Genomic DNA, 17,835 nt, shown 5'->3' on the forward strand with positions numbered 1-17,835 from the left:
TACAGGGGATTCGAGATTACTGTTGCCTGCTGCTTTTCAAACTAATTTTTATTCTTAAAAATCCACATTTTCACTGCAGCTGAACAGCTAAGCCATATGTTGCTTTGTGAATACTTTAAAATATCTGGTGCATGTAATTATTACACTAAAACTAGCATGCGTAAGTACTTTTCAATTTTATTGTAAGGAAAGGACACTTAACAGTATTATACTCTGTGTGTGTGTGTGTGTGTGTGTGTGTGTGTGTGTGTGTGTGTTCCATCTGAGTACCAAGCTTTAAATTATGGCCCCAGTGAGAATTTCAACCTAAAATACATTGGTTGGCTGATTTGCCTCCTGATATGTAATATATTCTAGTATACTTCCAAATTGCCTAATGCTATTTGAGATACTATGTTAATACATCTCACAGCTTGAAGGAGGTCTGGCTTTGAAATATTTTTCCACTTTTCCCTTGTGGAATCATGATAAATATGAATGAGGTATTTCTGTGCTTTTGTTGGAATTCTGTTACACCATTGGCATGTTTGACAATTTGGGATTCTAAAAAGTTTTTTTTTTTTATGTAATGTGATAGGAGAAATATCTTTATTAAGAATAGTAATAGTAATGATAATTTTATTTATGAATATTTAACAGTCATAAAAGTGTTTGCCATTGAGATATCTTCTTCACACAAAACCAATCTGAGAGACCAAAAGCCAGATGGTATCATCATTTTGCACATGAAAAACTCAAATTCAGAAACCTTCATTGACTTTATGGAGGTTACACAGTCTATGAGTGACAAAATGAGGCTAGGACTTATTGTTCCTTTGGTTTTTCTAGAGCCCATTATGCCCCAGAAGGTAGGTCCAGTGTGTTGTATTTTTTCTGTTTCTCTTGCTTCATTCATAGCATAGTAACTAGCCATGCAAGTCAGATAGGCAAGACCAATCTACATCTCAGTGTTTTCAAAACAGAACCAAAAGAAAATGTATATACATTTGGAAAAAGACACATTATAAGGAATTGGCTCACACCATTATGGTGGCTGACAAGTCCCAAGATCTGCAGGGTAAGTCAGTGGGCTGGAGACCCAGGAGAGCCCATGGTTTAGTCTCTGTCCAGAGGAAGGCAAGCTTGATAAGCAGGAAGAGCCAAGGTTACAGTTCAACTTCAGAGGCAGAAAAAAAAGCTGATGTCCTGGTCTGAAAGAAGTCAGGCAGGAGAATTCTCTCTTACTCAGTAGAGGGACAGACTTTCTGTTCTATTAAGGCCTTCAGCTGGCTGAGTGAGACCTACCCACATTAGGGAGAACAATCTGCTTTACTCAGTCCTACCTATTAAATGTGAATCTCATCCAGAAACACCCTCGCAGGAACACCCAGAATAATGCTTGACAAAATGTCTGGGCACTCTGTAGCCCAGTCAAGCTGACACATAAAATTAACCACAAAAACAAACTAGATTTTCTCTATAATTGTATTCTTTTTTATGCCACTTTCCTAGTAATACCCATACACTTTGTTAAAATAAACTTCCATAAATCATTTCACAAAAAGAATAGATCTGTACATAAACAGAAACTGTATATGTTAAAAAGCTATGAACACAGTGAAGCAAAAAGCCTAAAAGCTTATAGCAGACTCTACATACAGCATCTGAAAAGTGCTGTAACTAATCCTCTGGTTCCAGGAAGTGGACATCATAGGACTTGAGTGTGGAGACAAAGTGTGATCTGAGCTGAGCTCTGTAAGGTGGACTATAATCAGCTAAATAAAACAGAGAAAATTGTAAGCCTAAGAAAATGACTGAATTAAGTGAAAAGTAATACATTTGATGAGTAAAGTGTGAAGAGCTTGTTAAGGACTATCAAGGCTCAAATAAGAGAGGTAAATTAGTAGGGTTATGGATATTATCAAATTCCTGCAATAGGCAGGATTTGATCTAGAAAAGTATGGTATCAGCTGATGATTTTGAACTGGTAGGTAATATGATGAAAGTAGTCAGGTTTCAGAAGAAATTTCCTTGAGGTAATGAGTAAAATGGATTCATAATAGAGGAATAGAGATAAAAAAATACAACAAATAGAATTATTTTTCAAATAAAACAAATTTCAAATAAAACAAACAAATAAAAATTCAGATTTCCTGGCACAAATTTATGAATGCATACAATGAGGTAGTTGCAGAAGGATAAAAAATAAAGGAAACAAAGGCATTATTAGGAAAAATTAAAAATAAATACTTGTTTGAAAATGTAAAGAGGGAAAATTGAAAAAGTTAATAATATATCAAAATTTTAAGACAAGATAGTGTAGGGAATGACAGTATCATGGATGGAAATAGAAAAATCTGCAAATTTTCAAAGGAACATGAGGCGTTTGGAATGTGTTGATGAAGAGATTCCCTATATCTAAATTAAACACTCTAAGGGTAGTTGAACAAATTGGGAGCCAGAGATAGAGATTTTAGCATCATCATTTAGCGAAAGTAGATTAATTTTCATAAGAGGCAGTTTACAGAAATTGAGAACTAGGGATTGAGTTTTTGGCCCCACTGTCAATTAAGAGTATCTGTGAAAAAATAAAAACCAGGAAAGGAATTAATAATAAAGGATCAGCAGGAAAGGGAACCAAACTGGAAAATTAACCTGGTGATCTAAAGAAGAGTATGTATCAAAACAGAGTAGATGCTCAAGAGACAAAAAATACAAACACACACAGAAGATAGAGTGAGTAGTCTGGAGTTCCAAAAAGAAAATAATCGGTAGAACTGTTTATAGCCTGTCTACTAATCAATTGCAGAGGAAAACACTGTCACTGAATTCTAATTGCTAACTTTCACTACTTAATCTCTGTGTGGAGATAAGAATTAGTTATGGAGTGTTTATATAGATGGCAGTCATCTTGTTTGCCACAAACTCATTTGCATGGAAAAGCACACATCAGTTAGACTCCTGTCAAAATAATTAGCTAAGCATGAGATAAGACCTTTTAGATTTTAGAATGTTCCAAGCATTAAATCTCTTTTTATATGAGGCCACTCAAAATGTTATACAGAAATAATAAGCATTGTATATAATGATACATTTTTCATGTTACATTTCTCTTGTTTTTTTTCTTATCTGTTTAATAAAATATCAAATTCTGTAAAACAAAACATTAGCAACTGGTAATCACTGAGATATAAGAAGTAAAATTTCTTCTCACTTTTTTCACCCTTCTCATGAAACTGAAATAAAATCCACTCCAATGACAAGAGATCTGTTCTCTTACTATATGACTTGGGACACAGCATTACTGAATTCAGTCCAATCACAATTTAATCACCATACACCTAACACAGGTTCAGAAGAATATATCCTTTTCTCTTCCTAGATGAGGTGAAAACCCAAGGCTACACTGCAGCATGTTTGAAAGCAGCTTGTCACTAAGAGCATTCTCTACCTTGCTCCTTTGGTGAGCATGGAAAAGGAAACCAGAGATCATTGGGGCTTGTATTTGTGGAAGATGTGATGTGATTTGTTGATTTCTGCAATAAGTTTATTATACAGATATTTAACTTGATTCTTTCGGTAGATTTACTGTTCTTGGTCAAAAGTTTGGAACATGTGAAATCAATATTAGTCCCTTTCATTATTTACCTTTTGGATTAACGCATTTAATGGAACTATAGTCATTTTAGTAAATGAACTCGCCTAACTTCCCATATCTTTAGGCTATTTTAAAGTCAAGCAAACTTTTCCAGTGTCTACTGTTCTAAAGGCTATGGATATGAAGATGAAGGAGAAGCAGTTCCTGTCCTCAAATATGCTCCATAGTGGCTAAAGCATTGTAGTTACTGCCGTATTAATTACAAGAAAAAAATGATTTGAAGGCTACTTCCCACATAAGTGCTTGCCTTTCTCATTTAACACTGTATAAGTGAAAAACAGTCCTGAACACACAAACGTTTTATTCTAATTCAAGGTGTCTCACCTTTCCTATCACTAACATTTTGAACAAAAAGAACTGTTTGCTGTGGAAGCTTGTCCTGTGCATTGCAGAATATTCAGCAGCACCTCTAGTTTCTACTGACTAGGTGCTAGCAGTGCACCCCAAGCCATGACAACAGATAAATGTGCCCAGACATCATTGCCAAACTGCTCCCTGTTGAAAACCACTAACAGGCAAGGAGGACATCAACAGGTTAAAGAAAATTAGGGTAAAGAGAGTTTGCACAGGAGGCTCAAAAAGAAATGTAAAGTCTGAGAAACCAAGAGAGGGAAGAATTTCACGAAGGAACCTAGTCCAGCGGTGTCACATACTGTATATAGTAACGAAGATGAGGTCTGAGAATAGAGTCCAAACCCAGCATTTCAGAAGTGATTTTTAGATATTGACCTTTACCACACAGCATCCTTCTCCAGCCCAGTCGTTCTTAAGTGGTCATATCCAACCGTGTCACCTGGACATAGCTACTTCCATAGGTTCTTTCAGTCAACCAGAGTGTGTCTGGTTATATATATATTTTTAATTAAAAAATATATTTTAATTAAAAAATATATTAATATAATATAATATATATAACATAATATATTATATTATATATATTATATATAATATAATATAATATATGTAATATATATAAATATATTTTTTAATTACTGCATGATCCTGGCATGCATCTCTGATTAACATCTACTTCTCTAATTTCATTTTCTATCTCTTTTGTTCCCCCATAATTACGATCTTGTCCTTAGTAGTGTGGGATAGTATAAAAAGTACCAAACTAAATTGTTCTGGTCAGAGTTCCCAATTTGACACTAAGTAAATGTTCACTGGAGGAAATCCCTTAAATTCTCAACAGCAGTTTAGTCACCTGTAAAATTGGACAGGACATTCCCTCTAGCACTAATCTTCTACATATAATCTCATTTACTTATTTATAAGCATGCGTGAAATTTTTTTATTTCAAAATATTAAGGGGCTACACACGCCTTTGTTAAATGGATACCTTTCATAATACGTAAGTCAGGGCTTTTGATGTATCTGTTCCAGAATAGTCTTCATTGTACCAAATAGGTAAGTTTTTATCCCACATCTTCCCTCCCACCCTCCCCCTTCTTGGTTTCCAATGTCTTTTATATCTCTTTGGGCCCATGTATACCCATTGTTTTGCTCCCACTTATTAGTGAGAACATGTGGTATTCGTTTTGAATGCTAAGTATATAGTAGGTTCTAAATAAATATCAGTTTCCTTTTATTCCCACAGTTGCACCAGAGCTTAGAAAATGTTGCCTCCATCTTAGAATTAATAAGAGCACTCAGTGAAAAATGTGATATAGTAAAAGCAACCAATGTGATATTATATAAACAGCATGAGTTAGGTTCGTGAGGTAGATTGTAAAATGCTCATAAATTTCTCTCTTCCCTATAAGCATTTCCCATCGTGATATGATTTCATCAGAATATTTCTCCACCCCTTAAATTTGGGCTTGGCCATATGATTTGCTTTACCCAAAGGAACATTAAAAAATGTAGTGTAGAGTCATACAAAGTGCTTAAGTATTGAGGAGGTTACCATTGCTTGCTGTTAGAAACTCTCTACCATGTGAACAAGTTAGGGGTGACTTCCTGAATGATGAAAAACTACCTGGAAAGAGGTCCCAAGCTTTCCCAGTTACCCCACCTGTCCAAGACATGTCAGAGAAGTTGCCTAGCTAGATCATTTAGTCTCTTTCCAACCAAACCTACTCAGATCAGAAGAACTTCCCAGATGACCTACACACTCATGAGAAAAAAATAAATATGTATTGTTTTAAGCCACTTACTTTGGAGGCTATTTGCTGAACAACAACAAAAAAAGAAGAAAACCTAACTGAAAGTGCCCATTATTATAGTTCTACACTTTAATATAGCTGTGTAAACTTGTGCAAGTTACTTACTATATTGAAATTCAATTGCCTTACTTAGAAAATTGATATAATACCTTCTGTCTATTTATGGTTATGGCAAGAACTACCAGAAATAACATGTTTAAAACCCGTAGCACAAGGGCTGGTATGTGCTAGGAACTCAATAATGTTCATTTCCTTCTCTTTCTTCTCTTCTAACAGTTCTTCATAGAATATATTCAGGGCCCTGATGTATGTTTGTACGAGATGTGCCAAGCACAAAAGCACCAAGTCTAAAGAAGAACTGGAACCTGTAGTACAGTCCATACTCTGCTTCCTAAACTGTGTACCCTGGCTTTGGATTTTCTCTACACAGAGGAAGGGGTCCGTTTAGCTAATTCACACAGAGACATTAAAAGTCTAATTGTTCCTGGGTCTTATTCTTAACAAATTTCTGTTAACTTGAATTAAATTATTCAGCAGTGGAAAGTTAGTATGTTACATTTTAGAAACTAAAGTGGCCAAAGTTGTCATGACTGATTTCTAAGGCTAGAAGAAAGAGTCAAACACATCATCACTATTCCTAGATCTCTAGTGAATTAGACATCTATTCCATTTCAGAACTTATAAACAAGGCTACATTCTGGAAATGTTTCAGCCTCAGAAAACTTAAGATGTAACACACTATACTTGGATTATGCCTACTATCTTCTACTGTTTTGACTTCCTTAATTCTCCTTAATTGTACTACATTTGATCGTCAACTTTTGATTCCCCCATTTTCTTCAATCTGTCAACAGCCTCTTGCAACACTCACTTTTCTATGGACTACATTGTACATTACTCAAACTGCTTGTTCATAAACACCCTCAGTTGCATCGCATTTCTTCCTTTCTCTTCATCTGTATAACACAAAAGCTCTAATGCTGGGTGAGCTTTAATGAGCTCTAATGCAAGCCTCCCTTTTTGTTCTAATATCTTTCTCTAGCTATACTAGAGGAAAAAAAGAAGAGTATAAAAATGTAAATGTTTTGTACATTAATATCCGCAAGCCACAGCTGGACTTTGGACATCGCTTGGAAATCTTTGACCACTTTTTTTCTTTCTTCTAAGTAACTAATCCAATACTCCATCATACTTCTTGATTCCCTAACTCATCACCATTCCTCCATTTATTCACCCATTCTTTCAAAGATTTGTGTTAAATTCCTACAATGCAAATTATATCTTGAGGAAACCTGGAGATAAAACAGTGACCAAAATGTGAATGATTCCTGCTGTCATAAAGCTTGTACCTAGTCAGAGAAAGAGAAAACAAACCAATAAACAAGATAATTATGGTTGTTGGTAAGTGTTATGAACGAAATACAAAGGGTAGGCTGAGAAAATTACAAATTTGGGTGGAGTAGGAGGGGTGATTAGTATTCTTAAATGATAGAATAAAACATCTATGGAAAACATATTTCAAATTTGAAAGGTGAGAAGACAGCCTTAGGAAGAGCTGTGAGAAGATACCAAAGCAAATAGCACAGCATGGGCAAAAGTTTTGATTTTGTAAAAATTCATTGTTTTAGAGATTGTCGTCAGTAGGTCAGTGTACCCAGAGCACGGAATACTCAGATATAGGGTTTAGCCATGACATAGGAAGTAGAGTGATTAACAAGTATTATGAAAAAATTAAAGAGAAAGAAAAGAAAGAAAGAGAAAGGAAGGAAGAAACAAAAGAAAGGAAAAAAATAGAATATACTCTAGCAAATTAAAACAGTAAAAAATGATATTAAAACTTAGAGATAGCTCACAGACTTTTTGGAAGGGCAGAGGGAACCGGCTTGGCGTTCACACAAGTGCTACTATGTGCAAAATTCACTCTAGGATTATACCAGTGAATAATTTCTGTCACTGCTTCTGGAATTAGAAACCTCACGTGGAGGGGGTGGAAATGACGGATTAATGGTGACCTCCTGGCTCTCTGCTCTCAGAGTGGGAGGTGAAGAATGTTGACAGGTACACAGGGGTGGATCACTCTCCCATAGGAACAGCATTGTGAATCTGCAGAGAAGCAGTGCAAGACAAGGAGTGCTGGGGGATAAAGGTGAATTGGAGAATAACCATTAAGTCCGGAGTGTGCAAGATACACAGTAGGGAATAGAGCCTGTGACAGCCATGCCTACTGGCCGGCTGGGGCAGTGTGGTCTGACCCCCAGGAGGACGACTCTCCCTCCACCGACCTCCACATCCCCTCAGGCAGGGAAGAGTCTGGAGTCAGTGGGAAGTTGAGGCACAGGCTGACGGGCAGTGTGGAGAAGAGAAGAGACAAAGTCGGGGGCAATTTTGAACTCTCCAGTGCGCTGTGCTAGGTCCCCACTGGTCGGGGGAAGGACTGGCCTAAACGGACACTTCCTGGATCCCCAGGAAGGAGTTTGGAGACAGGCTTCTTGCCTCTGATGCTCACGGGGCCCAGAACAGGGAAGGTGAGCGGCAAGGGAGAGACTCTGCCCCTGGAAACCGCGGAAGATTCAGTCGGTGCAGGGTGGGGTAGAGTGTGTGGGACTCTCTGGTGGACGGGTGCGAGACAGAGCATCAGGGAAGTGGAGGGGACAGCCGGTGGCTTGCTGAGACAGCCTGCCAGGTCGAGCGCCGGCTGCTCCCACAAACAGTTGCCTCCAGTGCCGGCTCTCTGTGGTGGGCGGCCGCCATTTTGGGGGTGCATAGCCTAGAAACGCTGAGGCGTTGCCGAACTGGGCGCCGTCCCTTCTCCAGCCCAGCAGGGCAGGCCCAGGCGATGGACTCAGCCAGCGCCACTGCCACTGCCCTGCAGAGCAAGCCCACCCTTGGAGGAGAGGAGTAAGGAGAGAAGCCGCTTTCTGAACAATCCACCCCCAGCCTCTCACCTTTTCCTGCTGGCACAAATCCTGCCCCTGGAGGGGCGGAGTAAGGAGAGAAGCCACTTTCCTGGCTGAGGTGCTCCAAGGCCTGGAGGAGCTTGTCCCGTCGCCCTGCTGCTTCCACCTCACGCCTACCAAGCTTTGCCCTTGGAGGGGCTGCTTTCTGAACATTCCGCCCTCAGCCACTTGCCTTTTCCGGCAGGTCAAACCCCAACTTTCATGGAGCAATGAAAGAAGCCACTTTCCTGACTGAGTTGCCGAACAGCCATGGGCTGAGTGAGAGGAGATTCCCAGCCGCCCGTTCTACCTCACACTAAGCCGGCTCTTCCCTTGGAGGGGCGGAGTAACCAGAGAAGCCGCTTTCCAGACCGAGTTGCCTTGCCCTTCAGAGGAGCTTGTCTGCACTCACGTCCATTTCTACCTCACGACTACTGAGCTCCGGCCTTGGACAGCAGAGTAATGAGAGAGCCTGCTTTTGGGGTGTCGCAACCCCATGGCCTCAGACGAGATTCTCCCCAGGCCTGGCTGCTTCTACCTCAAGCTGAGCAGGCTCCTTCCTTAGGGAGATGCAGCAAGGAAAGAAGCCACTTTCCTGGCTGAGTTGCTCCACGGCTTGGAGGAGGAGCCTGTCACCTCGCCTGACCTCTCCTATCTCAGACCTATGGAAGTCCACCGTTGGAGGTGCACAGTAACCAGAGAGGCCGCTTTCTGGGCTGAGTTGCCCCCACGGCTGCAGCCTCTTAGGGGCTTCCTACCAGAATGCTTTTACCTGGGTCCCTCCATTTTTGGAGTTATTCTTTGTGACAATAAGACACTGAATCATTAACAGGATCTAAGGCCATTGAAGAAGACAAAGCTTAAACCACACCTGCAGGCCATCAATTTACTCAACAGATCCCTTGAGTCCTGTATATTTCTAGTGGCTTGTCTCTGATTAACAGATTTCCTTATTTTAACTTACAACACTCCAAGCCTATAGATAAAGCTTCATTTCTTTAATGAATTGCAAATCAACGAATCTTTGAACCCACCTATAACCTGTAAGCCCAGCTTTGAGATGCCCACCTTTTTGGGCCAAAGCAATGTACACCTTCCATGCATTGACTTATGATTTTACAAGTAATTCCTACATTCATGAATATATAAAATCAACCCTTCCACCTTGGTCACATTTTCTCAGGACTTCTTGAGGCCAAGTGTTCCAGACCATCAGTCACATCCATTTGGCTCAGAATGTATCTCTTTAAATTATTTTCCAGATTTGGGGCTTTTATCCATTAATACTCATGTTGCACATATATATTGTAGGTTCCCTGAGTCTCTCTTGGTGTAGTTCCATGTGCCTCCTCATTCAAGCTAAAGGAGCAGTCTGTATATCAGTCATGCCTTTCTTGTGGTAGAAGCACAATCTTATGGTAGAAGAGGCTAAGCTATTTCATGAGATCACATTTAAAGCTTCAGTTTGCTAAATGTCATGGCGATTCATATTCTCTTGCCCAAATTAAGTCTCATGGCAAATTGTCTCATAGAATGAAAAAATATAATTCTCCCATGGGGCAGAGTGGTGAAAGGGTTGGATGTGTGAATATTAGAGAACAATAATCTATTAATACAACCCACTATATTAGGAACAAATATTTATTTCTCTTATTTCTGCACAGAAAACATACTCCCAAAAAGATATCCTATTCAATCCTATCCTATTCAACCATGGCATCAAATTGTTATGTACATCATTTTTAATAATCTCCACTTTAAGACTAGATGATGACACTCAACTGGCTCCCACATCCATCATAAAATGGTGGATATCTACTGAGAAGTGTGACTATTTGAAAAAAGAATAATGAAAGACACACAGCATTCAATCACTGGCCCATAGATTTCTGAAATTCAGTGAGATAATGTAGGGGAGAAAAAGTAATATTTTTCTCTCACCCATTGCAAGATTTACATCTGACATCCCTATAACAAAAGACAGATTAATAAGAGAAAAGCATAACAAATTTATTTAACCAAAGTTTTATGAGACACAGGAGACTTCAAAAATGAAGAACCAAAGACCCAGGAAAAGCTGTATATTTTTATGCTTATCTTTGATGAAGAATAGACAGCTGTGTAGAAGTATGCTGGGACAAGAATGAGTATGATCTAATTATTATAAACTGGGGAAAACTTAGCAAGGCCTTTTTTTCAGAGTCTTCTTGGCATCTCTTATTTTCATTCCTTTCATCGAGGTATACGGCAGGACACCTGTCCTATGAGGAGGCCTTACCTTCAGGGGAGTTAGGTAAGAGAATTCTTTTTATGAACTTAAGGGAAAGGTGGGAGAAGGTCAGAGAGTGACCTTCTTGCTTCTGTGGTTTCCTCAAATCCCTTCAGTTCAAAATACTCAGTGTGTCCAGGTACCAGATTTTGGGGTATTGTGTTCTCCACCCCATAAATAAACATTGCATATCCCTTTCCTTGATTATAGAGAGTGTTCCTCAATGGTCCTCTGGTACTGCCCACTGAATGGAGCTCCACAGATCAATGTTCTCTATAGGCCTAAGCCTTGCCTTCTGGGAAGTGTTTTCTTTTGACAACATGTGACAAGAGTTTTCTCAGTCTTTTTCTTTCCAGTAGTATATTGGGAGCCAAAAGTCCATTTTACATATTGAACAGTCACAAACTTTTAATACAGGCTAACATTGATTTTAAAAATGTAAATATTTCAAAAAGAATTTCAGATTTCTTTTTACCTATTTGATGCGAGTCAGCTAAATATTCTAATAGCCACATAAAAAATTAATTTTGAGACATGATTTTCTCCTTCGATTAATTGCAAATGATTTTCAGTATATCTGACATTCATTGGGTGGCATCCTCTGCCCAACTAAAAGGATCTATCAGAGGCCATGTAATAACAAATGAAATACATCTATTCAAAAGTTTTCAACAAAGGGTGATCTTGTCCAGCCATGCTTATCATTCGTGCTTTTCCCTTGAGCATGTGCCTTAATGATTATACCAGATAGCCTCAGCTAACTTAAGGAAGAAAGAATAGGGCCTAACAATGGACATGGAGGAAACTTTCAGAAGCCATGGAGGACAATGGACAAATCAGACGTGAACAAGAGTCTAAACAAGGAATTATTTTTTTCACTGCCAATTCAGGAAGTTTTTATGATTCCTGCCCAGCAAGAGTTCATCTTTTCTGTTCACTAGTGACTGCTATGTGTTTTCTGTTCTTCCCAATTCCAAATTGCCAAAAGGGGGCTTTTATTGCCAATACTCTATTTCTATTTCCCATTTTATTATATATTATGTGTGTGTATGAGTGTGCATGGACACTGAGGGGTGAGAGAAGTAACCTGTTAATGTATATGTAACCAGACCTTGAGGAATAACATCCTCACTCAATGCAGAATGAGAGCCTTGCATATGACCCAGAGATTCGAGACTATGCAGAATGCGCTGACTACATCGACATTTGGGTAGCTTGTGGTACACAAACATAGGTACAATAATATGTATTGATACTTAAGTAGTCAGAAGGAAAGAAACTGTTAAATCATTACTTAGTATCTTTTCACTAGTTTGTTAACAGTCTATTTCCTCCCCACATTTTGAGCTGGGACAGCCCAAATCTAAGGTATGTTTCTGAGCTTCCCTCGTGGCTTGGGAGCCATAATCTCAATTGCATTGTGAGTAGATGAAATATGTGATGCAAGGCAACATCTTGCAAAAGAAAGCTTATTGCTCTCCATTTCTTTCCTTCCTGCTGGCTGGGAAATGATAACTTAAATAACCACCTAAAACCAAGAAATGGAAGCAAAGAGTTAAAGATAATAGATGCTCCCTCATCCAACATGCTTAATACTCTTAAAACAACTACCAACCTCTGCCAAAAAGTGAGACAGAAATAAACCTCTGTTAGAGTCAATGAATCTTGACTTTTTTTTTTTTTTTTTTTTTTTAGACAGAGTCTCACTCTGTTGCCTGAACTAGAGTGCCATGGCGTCAGCTTAACTCACAGCAACCTCAGACTCCTGGGCTCAAGCGATCCTCCTGCCTCAGCCTCCTGAGTAGCTGGGACTACAGGCATGTGCCATCATGCCGGGCTAATTTGTGTGTGTGTGTGTGTATTTTTTTTTTAGTTGTCCAGCTAATTTCTTTCTATTTTTTCAGTAGAGATGGGCTCTTGCTCTTGTTCAGGCTGGGCTCAAACTCCTGAGCTCAAACAATCCTCACACCTTGGCCTCCCAGAATGCTAGGATTACAGGCATGAGACACCACGCCTGGCCTCTTGACATCTTTTTATAAACAGAAACTCAACCCGTATCCTAAATAATTCAATAAGCCATCTGTGTATGTTCCATTTCATCTCCACAAATCGCCAAAGAGGTCAGTCATCTTAAGTGGAATATTGAGTGAGGACTGGGAGAATAAATATTATTCTCTCAATATAGTTCTCTTCTAAGTGGTGAAGCAGGAGTGTTGACCTTACTTAAGTGAACAAGTAGACACTGATTACGTAACAGCACTCCGAATAATCTGTGATAGCATTTGCAGTCTCGGCTCCACTGGATCAGACCCCTGCTTATGTGGCTCCGCCTTTATGGTCTCTGCACTTACTGAGACACCTGCCACCCCCAGAGCTTAACTTCTATCTACCCTTCCCACACTGTGGTCTGCCATCACAGCCCCACCCACACAGCTCTTGCCCTGCCTCAAAGATATAGTTCTGGCTTTGAGGCTCTTACTGCACTGGCCCATAATCTAGAGCTATAAGCATGATCCTACTGATACATCAAACACATTTTAACCTAACACATGACCATTATCGGCCCAAGACATTGCTATTATTATTATTACTATTATTTAATATTATTGCTATGTTATTAATACAATATCAAATATAATTTTGCAATTATTGCTAATCTCAGAATAATTTTTTTTTAATCTTGACCTCTCATCCCCTTTCAGCTACCAATATATTTCTTTGCTTTATCTTTATATACCCTCACTTTTTCCTGAACCTGCCTTTAACTCCTTACTTCCACTTTTGTAAGAAGATAAGATGCCATTTTGGATGCTCTATTTCTACTCAAGGATAATGTCTCCATCTTCCTTCTTAACTCTTCAACTACATTGGTCTATCTCAGAGCCCTTTGTTTCGGGTATTTCTCATTATATTTGCTCTTTTTTTCAACTTTTGAACATCAATATGACTAGTCCACTGTGAAAAAAAATAATCCTTTTATTCTATTTACCCAGGCTTTCCATTTTCTTTCATCCTCATTACCAAGATCTTTAAAAAAAATGTTGGGTCTTCTTTTTCTCACATTACTTTCACTTCTCTGTCAATTGTTAACTGTCTTTTTTTACCACACTCCACTAAAATTGCTTCGGAAAAAGGTTACCCACAATACCCTTATTGCTGAATGCAAAAGAAAATATTTCTTTTTCTTTCTTTCTTTCTGTTTAGGCAAGCAATAGCTAACACTGGTCCCTGGTAATAGAGTGTCGCATCATCTGATTTCACACTGCCTCCAGGACAAACCCACAAACTCTGTGAGGGTGTTTCCAGATTACACAGGTATTCTGTGGAGCTAAAGGGTCAGCATGATCTTTGGCACATAATCAATGGCTCTAAAGTTGAAGATCCTAGTCAATCTTAGATCATTTGTCAACAAACTTCATAGCAATTACATCCTACTGGCCACAGAGCAAAGCGATTTGTCAGAAAATACGTGCCAACACACAGTGGTGCTTCTGAGACATCCAGGGGTGCTGAGAGGGTTCTTGGAGGGTGACAAGTTGGTTGTCATGGCAACGCTTTAGGTCCTCAGGAACAGGGAGAGCTATTTCATCTTTTGAAGAAGGCTTAAGGACTGCTTTCCTACACACAGAAGGACAATAAAATAGTCCAGAACTTCAGTTTTTTTCTAGGTCTATGTTAGAAAGAGAGGCACCCATATTCCAGATAGCTCAGGACATTTTCATATGAAGAAATAAGGCCTCAGGAAGAATCCTAAGTTTTTAAAAAAAGTACAGCTAAACTGACTCTATGGAATTTAAATCCCACCAGATGAATTTAAAGACAAAACAACGTCAAGAATAAAATGTTTCACACAGACAGCCCCACTTGGTGCCAACTTCTCCATCAGACAGGCAGTATAGGAGAGAGAGGCAGAATTAAAAGTTTTTTTTTTCTTTTTTAAACAATCAACTTGGGGGAGGCTACACTTTCCCTTCTGGCTCCAACCTGCCTGTCCTATCTTCTCACCAGCTATTTGTCATTGGAGATCAGTTGCTTAAGTCAAACTCAGCTATTCACCACAAATCCCTAGTTCTTTGTCGTTCCTGGAAGGTTGTCTATCTCCTATAGTGCTTTCGCCAACTCCTCTCTGTTTAGGAATTTTTTCTCCATATTTTAAGGATGCAGTCAAGTCTTGTAATTTCTTAGAAGACTTCCCCAATTCCAACTGCTTTGTTGACATCTCTAAACCCTTAAAACTCTGATAGCCTCCATATACCATTTAGCCCACAATAGAGATAGCCATGTCTTATTGATTTTTTTAACCTATACTCCTACCCTCCTCCACTAAACTTAGCCCCATTAAAAGGGGCAAAAATGGGTCAAAATAGCCTGGGTCTACATCTAAGTCCACAGCACAGAATAGGCTCACAGTTCATTCTAATTAAAGGTAGAAGCATAAAAACATGAATTATGAATTAGCAATAAATATTATAGAATACAATTACATTTTTTGTGGTAGAAATTTCTGGTTTTACTGGTAATTGGCAAGATTCAGGATATCATGAGTGTTTATGATTTACTTCTGACTCATGGCCTATTTGAGATCCATATGTGCTGCATCTTTTACCTTCCTGTGAACATTTTTACCTGTATCCTCATTCTACTTTTCTATGATAATCTGAAAGTGGTTGACCAAGTACCAAGTTTCATAGCTGGAATAATTGGATTGGTATAGGGCCTGTTAAAATAAAAACCTTAGACAAATTAAATTTAACAGAGTTTAATTGAACAAAGGACAATTCTCAAATCAGGCAACCCCTGAACCAGAATAGAATCAGAGAGACTCCTGTCTGCTACATGGTCAATGATTTATGGACAGAAAAAGAAGAGAGAATGGAAGTGAGGAACAAAAACAGCTGGATTGGCTACAGCTTGGCTTTTACCTTATTTGAACATGGTTTGAACATTTGGCTGCCTGTGATTGGCAGATACTCGGTGATGGGCACAAGAGTAAGTTACAGGCTGTTACACATCCAGCTAGGTGACAGTTCACTATGTATGGAGAAACTTTAAGGCAGAACTTAAACTATGTAAGGAGGCAGATTTAGGCTATGAATTTAATTTTACAGTCCTAAATAATTCAAAATTCTTAAATTACATATAGAGAATATTTAACTGTATATTTTTTTCAGTCCTACTTCTCCATGGTGATTCCCATGGGTAAAATATAACACTTCTTATAACAATATAGAATTGCATTGCTTTGATAAATATATTTTATAGACGTGTTCCTATGGACAATATCACTTTGTTGGCATGCTGTATTTTCTGATCTCTGTCGTACTATTACGACTTAACTGTGAACCAAGAGCACCTTGTTTACTTTACACCTGAATGTGACCACTTGATGATTTGGAATTTCCAGGGAGTTTCCAAGTCCCTGCAAATTTTCTTGACCACACTGAACAAATCCCTTCCTCTCTTCATCATGTTCAGCTAATGCTTGGCACTACCCACCAGTATTTGTTAAAAGAAAGACTTTCGACAAAATAAATTTAACAGAGTTTATTTGAACAAAGAACAATGCATGAATCAGGCAGCACTCAGAACCAGAAGAGGCCAGAGAGTTCTGCTACAGCAGCATGGGCAGTGAGCTTGTATAGGTTGAACATGGAAAGAAAACAAAGAAAATGTATTTGATTGGTCAGAGTAGAAAGTCCTTAATTAGAGGTTAATTGGCAGTTTCTGATTGGTGAAGTCTCTAGTTTCATGTTACTATTTATGTTGGATTTCCATTTGCTTATGCAGAAACTTAAAATACTGGAACCACACAATGGGCTCCCAATTAAACATTTTAACACATTAAACAAAGTTCAAATATTTTCATGACAAAAATGATGTTTTAATAGTAATTCTGATAGAAACTTGCTGGATAGTTCTTACGTTTGAAGAGGAAAAGGGATATTCCAAGTCTTTATGGCTGGCTAAGAAAAATTTCAATGCTCTTAGGATGGAAGCTTACATAAAATAAGCAGGGAACATGATTCTATGCAATCAATACAGGGTGATTTTTATTTTTATGAAAACTATACTTACTGCTATGTACAGTAAAGCTATTTGGGTGGAGAAGATTCAAATTGAAAAACAGCTAGCTTTGTACTTTTGTGTATTAGCTGGACTTTATTATTGCTGATAGGAGTTTTTTAGAAACAGCAAAAAAGTAGCCAGTTTTCACAGCTAATACAGATGAGTCCAAAAATACCTGAAATATTACAAGTACCCAAAAAAAGATAGCATTTATTTTCTTTGAAACATCAAGATAGAAAATTTGAAGTTATTCTGTTATTTAAAAGCCTTTTTGCATTAACCAGAAATAAAGTGGGGAAAACCATTTCTATTGATCTATGGATAAAAAGAAATAATATAGTGTTGAGTTAGCAGTATTGGTGAGAAGATAACATTGTATTGGAGAAGAGAAAAACATCAAGTTTAGTGAGTAGATAAAAAGTAGGTTAGATTAGCAAATTTAGAAAAGAGTGTTAGCATCAATGTGACCTTTGTGTAGAAACAAGGAAATAGGGGGAAAAACAGACAGAATTCTATTATAGTTTATTTTCTTTAAAATGCATAGGGGAGGGAAACTAAGAGCACATCTCTGGTATAAATAAGAACTAAGGTTTCCATAAAGCTAAACAACAAAATCACAGCAACTTGATGAGTTGGTAACAAACCTCATTCTCTCCTCTATCTCATGGGAATGATATTAAATGAGAAATATCACATATAAATTAAGTATGACGCTAAGGAGGGAAACATGGCAATTGGATGTGTGTGTGTGTGTGTGTG

At 38.3% G+C, this 17,835-nt stretch overlaps 1 long non-coding RNA gene across 1 annotated transcript in view; it reads right to left on the reverse strand.

Moving 5' to 3' along the window:
* LOC105872935 (uncharacterized) overlaps positions 1 to 9,082 on the reverse strand; it is a 224,145-nt gene extending 215,063 nt beyond the window's left edge. The window contains exon 1 of the long non-coding RNA XR_001154842.2: positions 8,751 to 9,082. This is a non-coding gene — a long non-coding RNA (uncharacterized LOC105872935). The remainder of the gene's footprint in view (positions 1 to 8,750) is intronic.
* Between the last annotated feature and the right edge of the window lie 8,753 nt (positions 9,083 to 17,835).

The sequence above is a fragment of the Microcebus murinus genome, chromosome 26 (genome assembly GCF_040939455.1).
Source record: "Microcebus murinus isolate Inina chromosome 26, M.murinus_Inina_mat1.0, whole genome shotgun sequence".
Lineage (NCBI taxonomy): Eukaryota > Metazoa > Chordata > Mammalia > Primates > Cheirogaleidae > Microcebus > Microcebus murinus.